Raw genomic sequence first — 9,466 nt, forward strand, 5'->3', positions numbered from 1 at the left:
AAGACCCTGCTGGTTCTTGTGTAACAGCAGGGTGTTCCTTTTTTACTATAATAGGACTGGCTCCAGTCAACGGAACTGCAACTATCTTATATCCTACTCGAGTATAGATATCACCACATTCACTGCACATGTATTCACTGTATTGATCCTTTTCTGCACTCTTTTCAGCTGCAGATGCTACCTGAGCTAACATGTACAGATTGAGTTCCTTTTTATAGGTTTCCCTAGCCATTATTAACTCATGCTGATAAGCCTTAATTTCTGATTTCAAAAACTCATTTTCTTCCTACGGGGAGGCTAGAGTAACCGGGGCTTTTGTAGTTGCAGGTTCCAATGGAGGAGAGAATTGTTGTTCGGCATCAACTTCATCATTTGCGTCCAAAACAGGTGGTTCTTGTGTATCACCTGTTGGGTCAGTGGCTGGTTCTTATGTATCAGCCACATCTAAGGCATCTTTTTGATCTCCAATATGTGGTTCTTGTGTATCACCTATTGGGTCAGTGGCTGGTTCTTGTGTATCAGCCACATCTAGGGCATCTTCTTTTTGTTCCCCAATAGGTGGTTCTTGTGTGGCACCTGTTGGGTCAGTGGCTGGTTCTTGTGTATCAGCCACATCTAGGTCATCTTCTCTTTGTTCGCCAACAGGTGGTTCTTCTGTGGCACCTGTTGGGTCAGTGGCTGGTTCTTGTGTAACAGCCACATGCCCTATATCGTCTTGGATGTCAACTTTAGATGTATTGGCAGCTGGTTCTTGTGGATCATCTGCCTCTATTGAGAAAAATGATGTCACAAAATCGTGAACGCTCTGCATTTCAGCACCTGAGGGTCAGGAAGGTGAAGGTTTAGGGCTAGGCGGGATACAGGGATTTAGAATGATAGGTGGGGCATTTGGGATAATGGCCTTAGTTGCTGCAGACAACCTTGTTCGTTGCCGTGGTAGGGAATCAGGAGAAACAGTAGTTTTTCTCTTACGAGCACTTTTCCTCGGGGTAGGGGAATTATCAGAAATGGTGGCTTCCTTAACTGAGGCCCTGGTTCTTCTTTTTAGTGGGGTTACAACTTTCTGTTGCTTTTTCCTCTTAAGGAAGGTGATGAGGGTGTCGTCATCCGAATCATCGGTGGGGATATGGACTATGGGAGTGGATGGTTCGGCTTTATCAAGGGGTGGGGTCTGCTGCAGATTTTTAGTGCTCAATTGGGGTATTTCTGCTGCTGGTTGCTGAGTTTCGGCAGCTTGCTAGGAGTTTTCCTCAGATTGCTGGGAATTTTCTTCATTTTGCTGAGGAGGGTTATTGAGGGGAGGTGGATTGTGCAGGGAAAAGCCTCTATTTATTAAGAATTGGACCAAACGATGGTGTGTGAGGCGGAGAAGTTGGTGCCTTGCGTTCACGGTATAGTGTGCCATATTTTTTAGACAGCCAAGCAGATAATAGGGCATATTTAGTAGACGACCATGCCGCAAATGATTTAATAAAACAAAGTCGTGTTGGTAGACTACCTGATAACGGCCCTCGCAGGTGAAATAATGCTTAACAAATTCTGCAACCTTTGGCCATGGTGGTGGTAGTGATCGAAGTGCAACACCCCTGCCTTTGGTTTCAACGTGCTCCCCTCGTAACAGGAAATCTTGTTGTGCATTAAGAATGAGGTGTTTCCTGCTGAACCAGCGAATACCATTGGTTGGAAGCCCCGAAACTTGTGCTATGTCCTCTTCTGTTGCTGGAATTCGCACCCCTTGGACAGTGGAGTATCCTTCCCTCAAATTGCATGCAAATTCCAGAACCTATTGTGAATCAAAATCCGGAAGTCTTCTGAAGTAATCCACCCATCCTGCTTGTAGAAATATTTGGTATGCCTCCTGGTAGAGTTCTAGTAATGCCGTCGAGCCAAGTTTATGTCTAACAGCATCTCCTCCCATAGTTACTGGTTCAAACAAAATACAAAGTGCAGAGCCGAGTTGCCGAGGTCGAAACAGAGCAGAACGTTACAAATGAAATTATGACGTGATAAGGTACAGACGAGGTGGATTAGATGCTACCACGAGAAATAGATATGGTGGTGATTGGCGTGTCATATAATCATTACAATATTTCGGTAATCCCCCCCAACTGTGGCTGAATGATATGGTTGGTGGTACGACGCTTTCGGTAGTCGTATCAATTATCTCCTCATTAACTACAATTTAATATTCACACTTAAACACGCATACCTTTACATTTACCTTTGGTTGTTGCGCCGAAAAGTGTTATCTCATCCTTAATAGGTCGATGATCATTATAGAAAGGGTCTGTAAAGTATGAGGGTTTTTATACACAAGGTTTTCATTATTCACAAGAAGTAGTAGTGAAGGAACATTATTAACAGGATGAATGGCTGATTTCTTTAATAAAGAATGATATGTTTCTATCGGAGTAATAGTTCATTCTCGGGAGAAAAAATGGGGAAATTGGTGCTTTTTAGGAAAAATGAAAAAGATTGGTGTTTAAGCACTGGGATTTGGTGTTTCAGCAACGGGATGTTAGGGTCCCACCCTAACCCCCTTATTTATGTAATGGGATCACATCATAGTCAAGAGTCAATAAAGCCCATATTAATAATTGTAAGTGGTTAATCCGCAATTAATGACGGAACCACAGTTAGTTGCAAATGGGTCGTAGTATTAGATAGATGGTATTAATAAAACCCACGGTATTGGTCCGTGGTATTGCATGTATGAGTCATATATAAAGGATAGAGACTCCTTGCAAGGAGCGTCGTGTCTTATTTTGTAATAGAGATCTGCTCTATTGGAGGTTGCCCCCTCAAAGAGGCAAGTGAACATTACTCTCTGAATAATAAAATCATTGCTATTCTGTGTTCTGGGTATCTTTTCTTCGCATATTATGTATTTGGGTATCATTTTGCAGGTTAAGAGCATAACAAGTGGTATCAGAGCACTTTCCAGGGTCGGTAGGATCTCCATTTCTTCGCAAAAAAAAATTTGGCTAGAGATGTGTTCCGGCGTCTTTAAACCACGGGATCTGTCGTTGAGCGCATAAACCTGCGGATTTGGGGAGGCATGCACGTAGGAAATACAAGAGGTGGTCACATCTGTTGGACTCCCTTGTAACCCCTGTGGGTACCCCTTCGAGTAGTAGCGCATTAGACAGAACCGCGCACGGACTATCTTCCACGTACCCTCTGGGTATATCGGAAGCCCCCTAAGCTCCCTTGAAACCTCGCCATAGATAAACCGTCGGCCGTCTTGCGGCTACAGTACACCGAGAACAGCACTCGGAGAGATTACTCGCCCGTACGATAGGGTAGTCGGGTTGTATGGCTAAGGGTACGGTCGATCCTCCTTAGTTAGAGCCCTAAAACATTGGGCTGAGTACTACTGCCAGACCCTTATGTATATTGCGATCTATAGCACCTGACACTCCTCAAGACCATAGTTCCCTTTTCTATCGGGGGATCACACATCATCTCTTCCAGATTTGCTTGTGCAATGGGGTGCAGCAGCAGCAGACATCAGTCCCGCAGTCTCGAGTTCGTAGATCAGCCATTCCGATCTATTAGATCCATCAAATCCGTAGAAGCAGTCTGTTCCACTGCCCAGAGCTATCAGATCCGCCATTCAGATCTCTCAGATCCACCAGATCGGAGTCGTTGTGAAGGGTTCTTATACCGGGGTATAATTTTCACAGGTCTGAGATCTTTCGGGGCACTTATTGGTGATCTAGCCCATCATAATCAGGACGACGAGCTGAGCACAGTGGTACCATTCACTTCTTAGTGGAAATTTTTTTACGCGGTCCCAATTTTCAAAAAATCAGGTTGGTGTATGGTAGAAACTAGAGCTCAAGCGATGTCCAATGAAAGGATGGACAAACTTGAAGAATCAGTGCAAAACCTCCACATTCAGCTTAGTGGACTATGTAGCATGGTCGAGAAAATAATCCCGAAGGGCAAGGAGCAAGCCCATGAGGAGGACTATAATGGCAATGGACACAATGAGGGTGAGTCTAGCCACTCTCCTCACGTCTGGCACACCCACCAACAACCCAGTCAGCGACCTCCCAAGTTGGATATACATAAATTTGACGGTTCTCACCCGTCGGCATGGATAGCACAAATAGAGCAGTATTTCAAACTGAATCACATCTTAGATGATGAGACTCATCTTATGTTGGGGAGCATGTACTTGGACAATGGAAGGTGGCAATGGTGGGAATGGCATCAACGTTGCACTAGACCTTTTAGGACTTGGACCAAATTCACCAAAGCTCTTCAAGACCGCTTTGACCAGGAATCATCTTTTTTGGGTCATCTTACTAAGCTCCGACAGACTTGTACAGTGGATGAATATATTACAGCTTTTGAAGCCTTAGCTTTCCGCACTTAGGGTCTCTCAGATGTGTTCTACACGGAATGTTTTATCAGTAGTCTTAAAGAAGCCATCAAAGCTCAAGTCCTACTGCACCACCCTCCCACATGGACGAAGGCTTGCAAGGTAGCTCGTAATGTGGAACGTGCATTAGAAGCCCAATACAGTCGCCCAAATTTCTCCGCTAAAGGTCGCCCCCCACAGGCTCACAACTAGACTCAAACACTTAAGGTCCAAAAGGTGTCCCCTGTGGAAATTCCTAACAGAAAAAAGCAAGGACTATGTTACTACTATGATGAAAAATACTCCCCAGGTCATAAATGCAAGAAGCCCAAATTTTTTCAAATTGATGCCACTGACTATAGCTCAACAAAGGAAGATCCACCACTTGAGGAACATGAGCCGCTAGAAGAAGACAACCAAAAGGACAATGTCTCTGACGAACCAGTTATTTCATTGCATGCTTTGGCAAGGATTTCTTCCCCTCAAACTCTCAAAATCAGAGGTTTTATTAAACATCGCCCAGTAGTAGTCTTGATTGATAGTGGAAGTACACATAATTTCATCCATCAAAAAGTTGCAGAAGCAGTGCATTTTTTTGTACGAGAAATTTCTAACTTCCAAGTTCAAATTGCGGATGGAGGCACAATGAAATGTGAAGGACGCTGTGAAAATGTCAAACTTCAAATGGGGGATTATCAGTTGAAAACCCACATGTTTTCCATACACATGGGGGGTTGCGACATTGTCCTCGGCGCTGAATGGCTCCGCACTCTTGGGCCAATCACAATGGATTTCCAGGAGTTATATATGAGTTTTAAGTAGAACAACTACACACATACCCTCCGTGGACTCCAGGCGGGAGCCCCCTCTATCATCAGCTCGCATAGGATGGAAAAATTGTTAAAAAAGGGCAATCATGGAGTTGTAGCTCAATTTAATGCCATCCAGGCAGTCGAAACCAAGCCTCTGCCAATTCATCCTGAGATGCAACAGATTTTAAATAACCATATGTCGGTCTTTGATAAGCCTCATGAGCTTCCACCCTCGCGAGGGGAACATGATCATAGCATCACCTTGGTTCCAGGGGCCCAACCCCCAAATGTTCGCCCATACAGATATCCGTTCACCCAAAAGAATGAAATAGAAAAAATCATCAAGGAACTTTTGGAAGCAGGTGCCATTCGTCCTAGCATTAGTCCTTATTCATCCCCAGTGGTCATGGTGCTCAAGAAAGATGGGGAGTGGCGGATGTGTCCTGACTTCAGGGCCCTCAATAAGTTGACAGTCAAAGATAAATTTCCCATCCTGGTGGTTGATGATTTTCTAGATGAAATCAATGGGGCTCAATTCTTCACTAAGTTGGATCTTCGCTCAAGCTACCACCAAATTCGCATGAAGGAAGTCGACATTCCCAAGACTAATTTCAGAACTCATGAAGGCCATTATGAATTCCTGGTCATGCCATTTGGTCTTTGTAATGCCCCCTCTACTTTTCAAAGCCTTATGAACCACATTCTCAAACCATATCTCAGGAAATTTGTCCTTGTCTTCTTCGATGACATCCTCATCTATAGTTGCACTTGGGCTGCACATCTTCAGCATGTAGATCTACTCTTGCAACTGCTCCGCAAGCATAAATTATTTGTCAAGATGTCCAAGTGTTTGTTTGGCATGGCAGAAGTAGAGTATTTGGGCCACATTGTGGGGCCTGATGGTGTCAAGGTGGACCCCAAAAAGATCCAAGCAATGTAGGAATGGCCTCAACCTAAGACCTTGAAGAGCTTGAGAGGATTTTTGGGTCTCACAGGCTATTATCGTAAATTTGTCCGCAACTATGGTCACATAGCGAATCCCCTCACCCAACTCCTAAAGAAAAATCCATTCTTCTGGAATGAGGAAGCACAACAAGCCTTTACAGCTCTAAAAAATGCCATGTGTTCCACTCCAGTCTTAGCACTACCTGACTTCACCAAATATTTTGTCATTGAATGTGATGCTTCGGGTATAGGTATTGGGGTGGTCTTAATGCAGGAAGGGCGACCATTGGCCTTCACAAGCCAACAACTAAGTAGGAGGAATCTGGGCCAATCTACCTACGAGAAGGAAATGATGGCCATCTTACATGCAGTCGAGACCTGGCGACCTTACTTATTGGGAAGACGTTTCCAAATCCACACAGATCATCACAGTCTTAAATATTTTTTGGAGCAACGCCTATCCTCCCCACAAAAAAATAAATGGCTCGCCAAAATGTTGGGATATGATTATGAGATCATTTACAAGAAAGTGAAAGACAATAGTGTAGCAGATGCATTATCTCCCCAATTTGAGGAGGAAAGTACTCTGCTAGCAATTTCCCTCCCCATTACAGAATGGATTGAAGAGGCTCGCAGGGAATGGTTTTCACACCATGGGCTCTCCCAACTCATTTCTCAATTGCAGGTAGATCCAAATTCCACCAAGGTCTACTCGTGGCAAGATGATATTCTTCGCTACAAGGACCGAGTCGTAATGTCACCAACATCCACCCTCAAAAGTCGCATTTTGGCAGAATTTCACTCATCTCCCATTGCAGGACATTCGGTCTTTCAGAAGACGTATGCTCACACCAGAAGATCATTTTTTTGGATAAGCATGAAAAAGGACATCCTTACTTTGGTAGCAGAATGCGATGTCTGTCAACGCCACAAAGGGGAAACCATCAACACACCAGGCACATTACAACCATTGCCCATTCTGGCATCAATTTGGACGGAGGTTTCTATGGATTTCATTACAGGTCTTCCAAAGTCAGGGAACAAGTCAGTCATCATGGTGGTTGTGGACCGACTGTCAAAGTATCCTCATTTCTGCGCCCTACCCCACCCATTTACACCAACTTTGGTCGCTCAATATTTCATGGATCAGATCTTCAAATTGCATGGCATGCCCACTTCTATTGTGTCCGACCGCGACCCGATCTTCACCAGTAATTTTTGGCAGGAACTCTTCAGGATACAAGGCACTCAACTAAAACTCATTGTTTCCTATCATCCACAAATAGATGGTCAAACTGAAGCCGTCAACAAATGTCTAGAAACCTACCTTAGGTGTTTCACTTCAGAAAAGCAACACCTTTGGGTACAGTGGTTACCTCTGGCTGAATGGTGGTATAACACCAACTATCATGCCACCACCAAAATGACTCCCTATGAAGCAGTATATGGTCAACTCCCGCCTTCACCTACTTCGTATCTCAAGGGGTGCTCAAAAGTACAAGCAGTGGATCAACTCCTACAACACCGCCCAACCATGCTCGCCCATCTTCGAGAGAATCTTCATCAAGCTCAGAACCGCATGAAGCAACAAGTAGACCAGCATCGCTCCGAGCGCCAATTTCAAGAAGGGGATCAGGTCTTTTTACGGCTACAACCATATAAGCAAACATCACTCAAAGACAAGGGGTGTCAGAAACTATCTCCCAAATTCTACGGACCATATCAAGTACTTCAGCGCATTGGAGAAGTGGCTTACAAGTTGGCCTTGCCACCTACTGCAAAAATCCATCCATTTTTCCATGTCTCATGCCTCAAGAAAGTGATTGGGAACAATTGTAGAATTCAGACCAGTCTACCTGAATTGGACGAAGAAGGGTCCATCTGGCTTCAACCTGAACAGGTCCTAGACACACGAGACAAGCAACTGCGCGGCCGCATGATTAAGGAAGTCCTCGTCAAATGGAAAGACACCTCTCTGGAAGATTCAACTTGGGAACCAACCACTATTCTTCAGCAGCTTCTACAGCTTCAGCCTTGAGGACAAGGCTAGTCTTAAGGGGGAGGGCATGTTAGGGTTCCACCCTAACCCCCTTATTTATGTAATTGGATCACGTCATAGTCAAGAGTCAATAAAGCCCATATTAATAATTGTAAGTGGTTAATCCGCAATTAATGATGGAACCACAGTTAGTTGCAAATGGGTCATAGTATTAGATAGATGGTATTAATAAAACCCACGGTATTGGTCTGTGGTATTGCATGTATGAGTCATATATAAAGGATAGAGACTCCCTGCAAGGAGCGTCGTGTGTTATTTTGTAATCGAGCTCTGCTCTATTGGAGGTTGCCCCCTCGAAGAGGCAAGTGAACATTATTCTCTGAATAATAAAATCATTGCTATTCTGTGTTTTGGGTATCTTTTCTTCGCATATTTTGTATTTGGGTATCATTTTGTAGGTTAAGAGCATAACACGGGAAATGGTGTTTTAGCAACGGGAAATGTAAGAGGGAATGAATTATGATCTGAAGTGACATGGCAATGCTTCCCAATCCGCAAATTAGTTCTTCTTATATTGGAATTTTTCTTTTCAGCCACCCTCCGAAGCTAAGATCTACAAAATAATTAATTGTAACATGGCAACCCTTGACAGGGATTATTAGTTAAGAAATCTAATCTAAAAATAAATACATAAATAGAAAATTAAGTGCATTGAGGCATAGCAGGTTCCCCCAAAAAGGCATTGTGTATGTCTGTCATGCAAGTAGCTTTGAAATCCTCTTTAGAAATAGGCTGTTGATACAAACGGAGTCGATACCCATTCACTAATAATGGCGTTCTAGAATCATCAATCGTTAAGAGTCTGACTGTTCCATTTGGAAAAACAGTATCTACTTCATAAGGTCCTAGCCACCTTGTTCTTAATTTACCTTGAAAATTTTCAAAACGAGAGTCATACAGTAGAGCCCAATTACCTTTTGGGAACTGCTTATGTTTCATAGTTTTTTCATGCCACCTGGTTCTTTGTTGTTGTATCATGGTTATTTGATGGATGGCATCCAACCTCTTTTCATCCAATTCTTGAAGCTGCTGCAACCTAGCTGTTTGTGCATCAGTCAAGTCAAGGTTAACAGCTAAAGTAGTCCTTAAGGTTTTGATTTCAAATTCCACAGGAAAAACAACACTTTTACCATAAACTAATTCATAAGGTGAAAAACTCGTAGTGTTCCTCCAAGTAGTTCTGTAAGCCCATAATGCTTCAGGGAACCTTTGAAACCAATCCCTTCTATTTTCCTTTACTGTTTTTGTTAAAATGGCTTCTATGACTTTATTCATACTTTC

The sequence above is a fragment of the Pinus tabuliformis genome, chromosome J (genome assembly GCF_031772625.1).
Source record: "Pinus tabuliformis cultivar Carrire ecotype Pingquan chromosome J, CPIR1, whole genome shotgun sequence".
Taxonomy (NCBI): domain Eukaryota; kingdom Viridiplantae; phylum Streptophyta; class Pinopsida; order Pinales; family Pinaceae; genus Pinus; species Pinus tabuliformis.